The following is a 14,242-nucleotide window of genomic DNA, read 5'->3' as shown; positions in this document are numbered from 1 at the left end:
TGTGGAGGGGGGCACCGCACATGGCTAAGAGAAGACATGGTGTCCTTTGGGGTGCCCCCCTCCCATGTATATAAAGGGGAGAGGAGAGGAGGCCGGCCCTAGAGGGGGTGCGCCAAGGGGGGGAGTCCTACCTGGACTCCCGGTCCAAGTAGGATTCACCACCCTTTCCTTTCGGAGAAGGGGGAAGGGGGAAAGAGAAGGAGGAGAAGAAGGAAAGGCCCCCCAACCCTAGTCCAATTCGGATTGGGCTTGGGAGGGGGGCGCACGCCTCCACCTGGCCGCCGCCTGCTCTCTTCCACTAGGGCCCATGAAGGCCCATTAACCCCCCAGGGGGGGTCCGGTAACCCCCGGTACTTCAGAAAATGTTCAAACCTTTCCGAAACTATTTCAGTGTCCAAACATAACCTTCCAATATATAAATCCTTGTGTCTCGACCATTTTGAGACTCCTCGTCATGTCCATGATCTCATCCGGGACTCTGAACAAACTTTGGTTCATCAAAACACATAACTCATCATACAAATCGTCATCGAACGTTAAGCGTGCGGACCCTATGGGTTCGAGAACTATGTAGACATGACCGAGACACATCTCCGGTCTATAACCAATAGTGGAACCTGGATGCTCATATTGGTTCCTACATATTCTACGAAGATCTTTATCGGTCAAACCGCATAACGATATACGTTGTTCCCTTTGTCATCGGTATGTTACTTGCCCGAGATTTGATCATCGGTATCTCAATACCTAGTTCAATCTCGTTACCGGCAAGTCTCTTTACTCATTCCGTAATGCTACATCCCGTAACTAACTCATTAGCTACATTGCTTGCAAGGCTTGTAGTGATGTACATTACCGAGAGGGCCCAGAGACACCTCTCCAACAATCGGAGTGACAAATCCTAATCTTGATCTATGCCAACTCAACAAACACCATCGGAAACACCTATAGAGCACCTTTATAATCACCCAGTTACGTTGTGACGTTTGGTAGCACACAAAGTGTTCCTCCGGTATTCGGGAGTTGCATGATCTCATAGTCATAGGAACATGTATAAGTTATGGAGAAAGCAATAGCAACAAACTAAACGGTCATCATGCTAAGCTACGGATGGGTCAAGTCAATCACATCATTCTCTAATGGTGTGATCCCGTTAATCAAATGACAACTCATGTCTATGGTTAGGAAACATAACCATCATTGATTCAACGAGCTAGTCAAGTAGAGGCAAACTAGTGACACTTTGTTTGTCTATGTATTCACACATGTACTAAGTTTCTGGTTAATACAATTCTAGCATGAATTATAAACATTTATCATGATATAAGGAAATATAAATAACAACTTTATTATTGCCTCTAGGGCATATTTCCTTCAAGTAGTAGATGCAGAATCGTTTCGGTCTACCTGTCACGGACATGATGCCTATATACATGATCATGCCTAGATATTCTCATAACCATGCGCTTTTCTATCAATTGCTCGAGAGTAATTTGTTCACCCACCGTAGATTATGCTATCTTGAGAGAAGCCACTAGTGAAACCTATGGCCCTCGGGTCTATTTTCCATCATATTAATCTCTTGTCAACTAGCAATTTCTGGTGCTGTTTATTTTGCAATCTTTACTTTTCAATCTATACAACAAAAATACCAAAAATATGTAGACATGACCGAGACACGTCTCCGGTCAATAACCAATAGCAGAACCTTGATGCTCATATTGGATCCTACATATTCTACGAAGATCTTTATCGGTTAAACCACATAACAACATACGTTGTTCCCTTTGTCATCGGTATGTTACTTGCCCAAGATTCGATCGTCGGTATCATCATACCTAATTCAATCTCATTACCGGCAAGTCTCTTTACTCGTTTCGTAATGCATCATCCTGTGGCTAACTCATTAGACACATTGCTTGCAAGGCTCATAGTGATGTGCATTACCGAGAGGGCCCAGAGATACCTCTCCGATACACGGAGTGACAAATCCTAATCTCAATCTATGCCAACTCAACAAACACCATCGGAGACATCTGTAGAGCATCTTTATAATCACCCAGATACGTTGTGAAGTTTGATAGCACCCAAGGTGTTCCTCCGGTATTCGGGAGTTGCATAATCTCATAGTCAGAGGAATATGTATAAGTCATGACGAAAGCAATAACAATAAAACTAAACAATCATTATGCTAAGCTAACGGATGGGTCTTGTCCATCACATCATTCTACATATTGGCTCCTACATGATGTGATTCCGTTCATCAAATGACAGCACATGTCTATGGTCAGGAAACTTAACCATCTTTGATTAACGAGCTAGTCTAGTAGAGGCATACTAGGAACACTCTGTTTGTCTATGTATTCACACATGTAAGTACGTTTCCGGTTAATACAATTCTAGCATGAATAATAAACATTTATCATGATATAAGGAAATATAAATAACAACTTTATTATTGCCTCTAGGGCATATTTCCTTCAGTCTCCCACTTGCACTAGAGTCAATAATCTAGATTACATAGTAATGATTCTAACACCCATGGAGTCTTGGTGCTGATCATGTTTTGCTCGTGAGAGAGGCTTAGTCAACGGGTCTACAACATTCAGATCCGTATGTATCTTGCAAATCTCTATGTCTCCCTCCTTGACTTGATTGTGGATGGAATTGAAGCGTCTCTTGATGTGTTTGGTTCTCTTGTGAAATCTGGATTCCTTCGCCAAGGCAATTGCTCCAGTATTGTCAGAAAAGATTTTCATTGGACCTGATGCACCAGGTATGACACCTATATCGGAGATGAACTCCTTCATCCAGACTCCTTCATTTGCTGCTTCTGAAGCAGCTATGTACTCCGCTTCACACGTAGATCCCGCCACGACACTCTGCTTGGAACTGCACCAACCGACAGCTCCACCATTCAATATAAATATGTATCCGGTTTGTTACTTAGAGTCATCCGAATAAGTGTCAAAGCTTGCATCGACGTAACCGTTTACGACGAGCTCTTTGTCACCTCATAAACGAGAAACATATCCTTAGTCCTTTTCAGGTATTTCAGGATGTTCTTGACCGCTGTCAAGTGATCCACTCCTGGATTACTTTGGTACCTCCCTGCTAAACTAATAGCAAGGCACACATCAGGTCTGGTACACAACATTGCATACATGATAGAACCTATGGCTGAGGCATAGGGAATGACTTCCATTTTCTCTCTATCTTCTGAAGTGGTCGGGCATTGAATCTGACTCAACTTCACACCTTGTAACACAGGCAAGAACCCTTTCTTTGACTGATCCATTTTGAACTTCTTCAAAACTTTATCAAGGTATGTGCTTTGTGAAAGTCCAATTAAGCGTCTTGATCTATCTCTATATATAGATCTTGATGCCCAATATATAAGCAGCTTCACCGAGGTCTTTCATTGAAAAATTCTTATTCAAGTATCCTTTTATGCTATTCAGAAATTTAGTATCATTTCCAATCAACAATATGTCGTCCACATATAATATCGGAAATGCTACAGAGCTCCCACTCATTTCTTGTAAATACAAGCTTCTCCAAAAGTCTGTGTAAAACCACATGCTTTGATCACACTATCAAAGCGTATATCCCAACTCCGAGAGGCTTGCACTAGTCCATAAATGGATCGCTGGAGCTTGCACACTTTGTTAGCACCTTTTGGATCGACAAAACCTTCTGGTTGCATCATATACAACTCTTCTTTAAGATATCCATTAAGGAATGCAATTTTGACATCTATTTGCCAAATTTCATAATCATAAAATGCGGCAATTGCTAACATGATTCGGACAGACTTAAGCATCACTACGGGTGACAAGGTCTCATCATAGTCAACTCCTTGAACTTGTCGAAAACCTTTCAAAACAAGTCGAGCTTTGTAGACAATAACATTACCGTCAGCGTCAGTCTTCTTCTTGAAGATCCATTAATTTTCTATTGCTTGCCGATCATCGGGCAAGTCAACCAAAGTTCACACTTTGTTCTCATACATGGATCCCATCTCAGATTTCATGGCCTTAAGCCATTTCGCGGAATCTGGGCTCATCATCGCTTCCTCATAGTTCGTAGGTTCGTCATGGTCAAGTAACATGACCTCCAGAACAGGATTACTGTACCACTCTAGTGCGGATCTTACTCTGGCTGACCTACGAGGTTCGGTAGTAACTTGATCAGAAGTTTCATGATCATCATCATTAGCTTCCTCATTAATTGGTGTAGGAATTGATAACCCACAAGTATAGGGGATCGCAACAGTTTTCGAGGGTAGAGTATTCAACCCAAATTTATTGATTCAACACAAGGGGAGCCAAAGAATATTCTCAAGTATTAGCAGCTGAGTTGTCAATTCAACCACACCTGGAAACTTAATATCTGCAGAAAAGTATTTAGTAGCAAAGTAATATGATAGTAGTGGTAATGGTGGTAAAAGGTAACGGTAGCAAAATTAATATTTTTGGTGTTTTATAGTGATGATAACAATAGCAACAGAAAAGTAAATACGTGAAGAACAATATATGGAAAGCTCGTAGGCAATGGATCGGTGATGGAGAATTATGCCGGATGCGGTTCATCATGTAACAATCATAACTTAGGGTGACACAGAACTAGCTCCAATTCATCAATGTAATGTAGGCATGTATTCCGAATATAGTCATACGTGCTTATGAAAAAGAACTTGCATGACATCTTTTGTCCTACCCTCCCGTGGCAGCGGGGTCCTATTGGAAACTAAGGGATATTAAGGCCTCCTTTTAATAGAGTACCGGAACAAAGCATTAACACATAGTGAATACATGAACTCCTCAAACTACGGTCATCACCGGGAGTTGTCCCGATTATTGTCACTTCGGGGTTGTCGGATCATAACACATAGTAGGTGACTATAGACTTGCAAGATAGGGTCAAGAACTCTCATATATTGATGAAAACATAATAGGTTCAAATCTGAAATCATGGCACTCGGGCCCTAGTGACAAGCATTTAGCATAGCAACATCAATCTCAGAACATAGTGGATACTAGGGATCAAACCCTAACAAAACTAACACGATTACATGATAAATCTCATCCAACCCATCACCGTCCAGCAAGCCTACGATGGAATTACTCGCACGACGGTGAGCATCATGAAATTGGTGATGGAGGAAGGTTGATGATGACAATGGCGACGGATTCCCCTCTCCGGAGCCCTGAACAGACTCCAGATCAACCCTCCCGAGAGAGTTTAGGGCTTGGCAGCGGCTTCGTATCGTAAAATGCAATGAATCCTTCTCCCTGATTTTTTTTCTCCCCGGAAGTGAATATATGGAGTCAGGGTTGAGGTCGGTGGAGCATCAGGGGGCCCACGAGGCAGGGGGCGCGCCCAGGGGGGTAGGGCGCGCCTCCCACCCTCGTGGACAGGTGGAGCCCCCCTGACGTGGGTCTTCCTTCCAGTATGTTTTATATATTCCAAAACAATTCTCCGTTGATTTTCAGGTCATTCCGAGAACTTTTATTTCTGCACAAAAATAACACCACGGCAATTCTGCTAAAAACAGCGTCACTCCGGGTTAGTTCTATTCAAATCATGCAAGTTAGAGTCCAAAACAAGGGCAAAAGTGTTTGGAAAAGTAGATACGAAGGAGACGTATCAACTCCCCAAGCTTAAACCTTTGCTTGTCCTCAAGCAATTCAGTTGATAAACTGAAAGTGATAAAGAAAAACTTTTACAAACTCTGTTTGCTCTTGTTTTTGCAAATATGTAAAGCCAGTATTCAAGTTTTCAGCAAAGATTATGAACTAACCATATTCACAATAACATTTAGGTCTCATGTTTACTCATATCAATGACATAATCAACTAGCGAGCAATAATAATAAATCTTGGATGACAACACTTTCTCAAAACAATCATGATATGATATAACAAGATGGTATCTCGCTAGCCCTTTCTGAGACCGCAAAACATAAATGCAGAGCACCTTTAAAGATCAAGGACTGACTAGACATTGTAATTCATGGTAAAAGAGATCCAGTCAAGTCATACTCAATGTAAACTAACATTAATGAATGCAAATGACAGTCATCCCCTCCAACTGGTGCTTTCTAATAAGAGGATGGTTACTCCGCATAAAAGTAAATAGATAGGCCCTTCGCAGAGGGAAGTAGGGATTTGTAGAGGTGCAGAGCTCGGTTTTGAAACAGATATGAATAATATTTTGAGTGGTATAATTTCATTGTCAACATAACAACCAAGAGATGGCAATATCTTCCATGCTACACACATTATAGGCGGTTCCCAAACAGAATGGTAAAGTTTATACTCCCCCTCCACCAACAAGCATCAATCCATGGCTTGCTCGAAACAACGAGTGCCTCCAATGAACAAGAGTCCCGGGGGAGTTTTGTTTGCAGTTATTTTGATTTGATTTGCATAAAGCATGGGACTGGGCATCCCGGTGACCAGCCATTTTCTCGTGAGTGAGGAGCGGAGTCCACTACTCTTGAGAATAACCCGCCTAACATGGAAGATACAGACAACCCTAGTTGATACATGAGCTATTCGAGCATACAAAATAGAATGTTTATTTGAAGGTTTAGAGTTTGGCACATACAAATTTACTTGGAACGGCAGGTAGATACCGTATAGAGGTAGGTATGGTGGACTCATATTATATAACTTTGGGGTTTATGGAATTAGATGCACAAGCAGTACTCCCTCTTAGTACAAGTGAAGGCTAGAAAAAGACTGGGAAGCGACCAGCTAGAGAGCGACAACAATCATGAACATGCATTAAAATTAATCAACGCCGAATGCAAGCATGAGTAGGATATAATGCACCATGAACATAAATATCATAGAGGCTATGTTGATTTTGTTTCAACTACATGCGTGAACATGTGCCAAGTCAAGCCACTCGAATCGTTCAAAAGAGGATACCACCCTATCATACCACATCACAACCATTTTAATAGCATGTTGGCACGCAAGGTAAACCATTATAAGCTCCAAGCTAATTAAGCATGGCATAAGCAACTATAATCTCTAATTGTCATTGCAAACATGTTTATTCATAATAGGCTGAATCAGGAACGATGAACTAATCGTATTTACAAAAACAAGAGAGGTCGAGTTCACACCAGCTTTTCTCATCTCAATAAGTTCATCATATAATCATCATTACTGCCTTTCACTTGCACGGCCGAATAGTGTGGATTATAATAATAGTGCACGTGCATTGGACTAAGATGGAATCTGTAGGCATTCAATTCAAGACAGAAGACAAGGTAATATGGGCTCTTTGTCAGATCAACGATAACGCATATAAGAGCCACTTTAACATTTAAATTATGGTCTTCTCCTCTCAACCCCCAAAGAACAAGAAAAGAAATAAAACTATTTACACGGGAAAGCTCCCAACAAGTAGAAGAAGAACGAGAAATATTTTTGGGTTTTCTTTTTAATTATTACTACTACAAAATGAAAAGTAAACTAGCTGAAAGCTACAACTATTTTTTTGTTTTTCTTAAGGTTTATTAAACACACAAGAAGAAAGCATAAAAAAGGAAAATAACCTAGCATGGATATTACAGCGAAAAAGTATGAGCATTGACAACTAGCAATGAGTGTGTGAACGTGAATGTAATGTCGGTGAGAAATACGTACTCCCCCAAGCTTAGGCTTTTGGCCTTAGTTGGTCTATGGCCACGGCTGGCCTGGCGGATATCCAAAGTAATAGTTGGGGTCATACTGTGAATAAGCCTCGGATTGCCACTGGTTGGCAATCACCTCCGGATCTCACTGATAATCAGAGTGTCGTGGAGGATCAAATTGTGGTTCCGGCCCCGGCTCTGTAGCTGATGTAGGGTTCTGGTAGGCGTGAATGGCCTCCAATGGAACAAGGTACTTGCTTGCAGATAAATCAAACAAGGAAGGAGCAGGCAAGGTAATAGTCTCAGGATGATTTTTACCAAATATTAATTTGTACTTAAGCACCTTTTCCCTATTCTTAACAATAAAATCATGTGCTACCATACTCTTATAATCTAAATAAACAGGAGGTAGCAACTTCTCTTCCTTCTCATAATGCCTAATAGGTATGTTAAAGTGTGCAGCGAGGCACGAGGCGAAGATGCCTCCAAGGACGGGCCCCTTAGTACGGTTAAGATTTAACCGCTTTGCAATAATAGCGCCCATACTGAGTGTGTCATCATGAAATAAGGCATGGCACAAAATAACAATATCAGGGGCACTCAGGTTTCCACAGTTTCCGCGCCCAATTAAGCATCTACTAGCAAATATAGCAAAGTAACGTAGAACAGGAAAGTGTATGCTAGTAATTCATGTGTCGGAAACCTTCCTCGTTTCCCCTATAGTAATGGTATCAATAAACCCATCCACATCGTCATGATGTGGTTCCTCTACGCTGCCCTTGAAAGGGATCAAACAAACCCGACAAAAATCTTGAAGTGACATCTCCTTATGCTCATCATATAAATAAAATTCCACCATAGGTGGTGAGCTCCTAGCATGAAAATGAAAGTTTTGCACAAAGATATTGGTGAGTAAGAGATACTGTTCGCGTTGGTCGTGGAGGAAGGCGGTGAGGCCTGCATTCTCAGCCAATTCATAGAAATCATCATAAATCTCGGCTGCTCTCAAGAAATTATCACAAGGCCATTCACACAGCCGAACTTCCGCGATGCGAGAGAGATTATATTTGGGCCTCTTATCCTCCTCACTTTGCTTATCCTTCGAGCTTCGGCTCGATGAGCCCCTCAAAAATCTCTTCATCTTTTTCTGAAAATTTCTGAAATTTTTAGTAACTTCAAAATAAAAGTGAACCAAACTCAACAATATTGATAGCAACTACTCCTACAAGTGCCTAAAGGCAATATCATGCATCAAAACTACTTTTCACCACATAAATTTGATATGCAAGCTCAAGAACAGGGTCACCTAAGCAGCAAAAATATGCAATGTATAGAGCACTAGAACAAAAACTAATTGGACCATTGGAGGAGTCACATACCAAGGAACAATCCCCCAAAGCAGTTTTGTGAGAGGTGCTTTGAGCAAGGACATCGAAAATGGCAGCAAAATGAGCTTGGACTCGGGTTTGAGCTGGTTAGTGATGTTTGTGGGAGGAAGGAGTGTGTGGTAGCTAGAATAAGTGGAGGGGAGTCACCATGGGCCCACGAGGCAGGGGGCGCGCCCTCCACCCTCGTGGCCAGGTGCTTGCTCCCCCTGCTGTGTTTTTAGTGCCAGATATTCTCAAATATTCCAGAAAAAATCATATTTAAATTTCAGGTCATTTGGAGAACTTTTATTTTCGGGGTATTTTTTATTGCATTGATAATTCAAAAAACAGACATAAATTACTTTTTTTTCTTTATTTAATATAAATAACAGAAAGTAAAAAGAGGGTACAGAGAGTTGTGTTTTCTAAATTCATCCATCTCATGCTCATCAAAAGGAATCCACTAACAAGGTGGATCAAGCCTTGTTAACAAACTCATTTCGAATAACATGGAACCGGAGAATTTTCGAATAACACTAGGTTACCTCAATGGGGATATGCACATCCCCAACAATAAGAATATCATATTTCTTCTTGACAGTAGGAAGAGGAAATTCAAAATCTCCAAAAATAATCGATGGAATTTTTCCAATAGAGTTTATACTATGAACTTGAGGTTGTTTCCTCAGAAAGTGTACCGTATGCTCATTGCCATGAACATGAAAAGTGACATTGCCTTTGGTGCAATCAATAACAGCCCCTGCAGTATTCAAAAAGGGTCTTCCAAGAATAATAGACATATTATCGTCCTCGGGAATATCAAGGATAACAAAGTCCGTTAAAATAGTAACGTTTGCAACCACAACAGGCACGTCCTCACAAATACCGACAGGTATAGCAATTGATTTTTCAGCCATTTGCAAAGATATTTCAGTAGGTGTCAACTTATTCAAATCAAGTCTACGATATAAAGAGAGAGGCATAACACTAACACCGGCTCCAAGATCACATAAAGCAGTTTTAACATAGTTTCTTTTAATGGAGCATGGTATAGTTGGTACTTCGGGATCTCCTAGTTTCTTAGGTATTCCACCTTTAAAAGTATAATTAGCAAGCATGGTGAAAATTTTAGCTTCCGGTATCTTTCTTTTATTTGTAACAATTTCTTTCATGTACTTAGCATAATGATTCATTTTAAGCATATCAGTCAAACGCATACGCAAGAAGATAGGTCTAAACATTTCAGCAAAGCGCTCAAAATCCTCATAATCCTTTTTCTTGGATGGTTTGGGAGGAAAAGGCATGGGTTTCTGAACCCATGGTTCTCTTTCTTTACCGTGCTTCCTAGCAACAAAGTCTCTCTTATCATAACATTGATTCTTTGATTGTGGGTTATCAAGATCAACATCAGGTTCAATCTCTACATCGTTATCATTGCTGGGTTGAGCATCAACATGAACATCATCATTAACATTATTACTAGGTTCATGTTCATTACCAGATTGGGTTTCAGCATCAGAAATAGAAATATCATTGGGATTCTCAGGTGTGCCATCAACAGGTTCACTAGAAGCATGCAAAGTCCTATCATTTTTCTTTTTCTTCCTCTTAGAAGGACTAGGTGCATCAACATTATTTCTCTGAGAATCCTGCTCAATTCTCTTAGGATAGCCTTTAGGATACAAAGGTTCCTGAGTCATTTTACCACCTCTAGTCATAACTCTAACATCATTATCATTCTTATTATTATTCAATTCATTGAGCAAATCATTCTGAGCTTTAAGTACTTGTTCTACTTGAGTGATAACCATAGAAGCATGTTTACTAATAAGTTTAAGTTCACCTTTAATATTAGCCATATAATCACCCAAGTGTTCAAGCATATCAGCATTGCGTTTTAATTCTCTACCAAAATAAGCATTGAAGTTTTCTTGTTTAACCATAAAGTCATCAAACTCATCCAAGCATGGGCTAGCAAACTTAGTAAATGGGATTTCAGCTTTATCATATCTATAGAGAGAATTTACCTTTAGTACCTGTGTCGGGTTATCAAGACCATGTATTTGTTCAACAGGCGGTAAATTAAGACCATGTATTTCTTCAATAGGAGGTAAATTCTTAACATCTTCAGCTTTAATACCTTTTTCCTTCATAGATTTCTTTGCCTCTTGCATATCTTCAGGAGTGAGAAATAGAATACCCCTCTTCTTCGGAGTTGGCTTAGGAGTTGGTTCAGGAATTGGATCAGGAAGTGTCCAATTATTTTCATTAGTCAACATATTATTCAATAAAATTTCAGCTTCATCTGGTGTTCTTTCCTTGAAAACACAACGATCACAACTATCCAGGTGGTCTCTAGAAGCATTGGTTAGTCCATTATAAAAGATATCAAGTATTTCATTTTTCTTAAGAGGATGATCAGGCAAATCATTAAGTAATTTTAGAAGCCTCCCCCAAGCTTGTGGGAGACTCTCTTCTTCAATTTGCACAAAATTATATATTTCCCTTAAAGCAGTTTGTTTCTTATGAGCGGGGGAATATTTAGCAGAGAAGTAATAAATCATATCCTTGGGACTACACACACAACCAGGATCAAGAGAATTAAACCATATCTTAGCATCACCCTTTAATGAGAACGGGAATAATTTAAGGATATAATAATAGCGAGTTTTCTCATCATTAGTGAATAGGCTGGCCATATCATTTAATTTAGTAAGATGTGCCACAACAGTTTCAGATTCATAGCCATAGAAAGGATCAGGTTCAACTAAAGTAATTATCTCAGGATCAACAGAGAAATCATAATCCTTATCAGTAACAAAGATAGGTGAAGTAGCATAAGCAGGATCATATTTCATTCTAGCATTCAAAGTTTTTTGTTTCATCTTAGCTAATAATTTCTTAAGATCACTCCTATCATTGCAAGCAAGAAAGTCTCTAGCAGTTTCTTCATCCATAACATAACCCTCAGGAACAACAGGTAATTCATATCTAGGGGGAGAATCTTCATCATCACTTTAATCAATATTATCAGTTCCAATAATTTCATTCTCTCTAGCCCTAGAAAGTTGTTCATCAAGAAATTCACCAAGTGGCACAGTAGTATCAAGCATAGAAGTAGTTTCATCATAAGTATCATGCATAGCAGAAGTGGCATCATGAATTACATGCGACATATCAGAATTAATAGCAGAAGCAGGTTTAGGTGTCGCAAGCTTACTCAAAACAGAAGGTGAATCAAGTGCAGAGCTAGATGGCAGTTCCTTACCTCCCCTCGTAGTTGAGGGATAAATATTAGTTCTTGGATCTTTCAAGTTCTTCATAATGATAAGCTGATATAAATCCCAAGTGACTCAAAGAATAGAGCTATGCTCCCCGGCAACGGCGCCAGAAAATAGTCTTGATAACCCACAAGTATAGGGGATCGCAACAGTTTTCGAGGGTAGAGTATTCAACCCAAATTTATTGATTCGACACAAGGGGAGCCAAAGAATATTCTCAAGTATTAGCAGTTGAGTTGTCAATTCAACCGCACCTGGAAACTTAATATCTGCAGCAAAGTGTTTAGTAGCAAAGTAATATGATAGTAGTGGTAACGGTGGTAAAAGGTAACGGTAGCAAAAATAATATTTTTGGTGTTTTATAGTGATGATAACAATAGCAACGGAAAAGTAAATAAGCGAAGAACAATATATGGAAAGCTCGTAGGCAATGGATCGGTGATGGAGAATTATGCCGGATGCGGTTCATCATGTAACAATCATAACCTAGGGTGACACAGAACTAGCTCCAATTCATCAATGTAATGTAGGCATGTATTCCTATTATAGTCATACGTGCTTATGGAAAAGAACTTGCATGACATCTTTTGTCCTACCCTCCCGTGGCAGTGTGGTCCTATTGGAAACTAAGGGATATTAAGGCCTCCTTTTAATAGAGTACCGAAACAAAGCATTAACACATATTGAATACATGAACTCCTCAAACTACGGTCATCACTGAGAGTGGTCCCGATTATTGTCACTTAGGGGTTGCTGGATCATAACACATAGTAGGTGACTATAGACTTGCAAGATAGGATCAAGAACTCTCATATATTGATGAAAACATAGTAGGTTCAGATCTGAAATCATGGCACTCGGGCCCTAGTGACAAGCATTAAGCATAGCAAAGTCATAGCAACATCAATCTCAGAACATAGTGGATACTAGGGATCAAACCCTAACAAAACTAACTCGATTACATGATAAATCTCATCCAACCCATCACCGTCCAACAAGCCTACGATGGAATTACTCATGCACAGCGATGAGCATCATGAAATTGGTGATGGAGGAAGGTTGATGATGACGATGGCGACGAATTCCCCTCTCCAGAGCCCCGAACGGACTCCAGATCAGCCCTCCCGAGAGAGTTTATGGCTTGGCGGCGGCTCCGTATCGTAAAACGCTATGAATCCTTCTCCCTAGTTTTTTTCTCCCCGAAAGTGAATATATGGAGTTAAGGTTGAGGTCGGTGGACAGGTGGAGGCCCCCCTGACGTGGATATTCCTTCCAGTATTTTTTATATATTCCAAAATAATTATCCGTTGATTTTCAGGTCATTCCGAGAACTTTTATTTCTGCACAAAAATAACACCATGGCAATTCTGCTGAAAATAGCGTCAGTTTGGGTTAGTTCTATTCAAATCATGCAAGTTCGAGTCCAAAACAAGGGCAAAAGTGTTTGGAAAAGTAGATATGACGGAGACGTTTCAGGAATCACTGGAACTGATTTCTATGATGAACTACTTTCCAATTCGGGAGAAGGTACAATTACCTCATCAAGTTCTACTTTCCTCTCACTCACTTCTTTTGAGAGAAACTCCTTCTCTAGAAAGGATCCATTCTTAGCAATGAATATTTTGCCGTCAGATCTGTGATAGAAGGTGTACCCAACAGTCTCGTTTGGGTATCCTATGAAGACACATTTCTCCAATTTGGGTTTGAACTTATCAGGTTGAAGCTTTTTCACATAAGAATCGCAGCCCCAAACTTAAAGAAACGACAACTTGGGTTTCTTGCCAAACCACAGTTCATATGGTGTCCTCTCAACGGATTTAGATGGTGCCCTATTTAACGTGAATGCAGCCATCTCTAAATCATAACCCCAAAGTGATAGCGGTAAATCAGTAAGAGACATCATAGATCGCACCATATCTAATAAAGTATGATTACGACGTTCG

The sequence above is a fragment of the Triticum urartu genome, chromosome 7 (assembly GCF_003073215.2).
Source record: "Triticum urartu cultivar G1812 chromosome 7, Tu2.1, whole genome shotgun sequence".
Classification (NCBI taxonomy): Eukaryota; Viridiplantae; Streptophyta; class Magnoliopsida; order Poales; family Poaceae; genus Triticum; species Triticum urartu.
The sequence above is the reverse complement of the archived record's forward strand: the minus strand, read 5'-3'. Positions refer to the sequence as shown.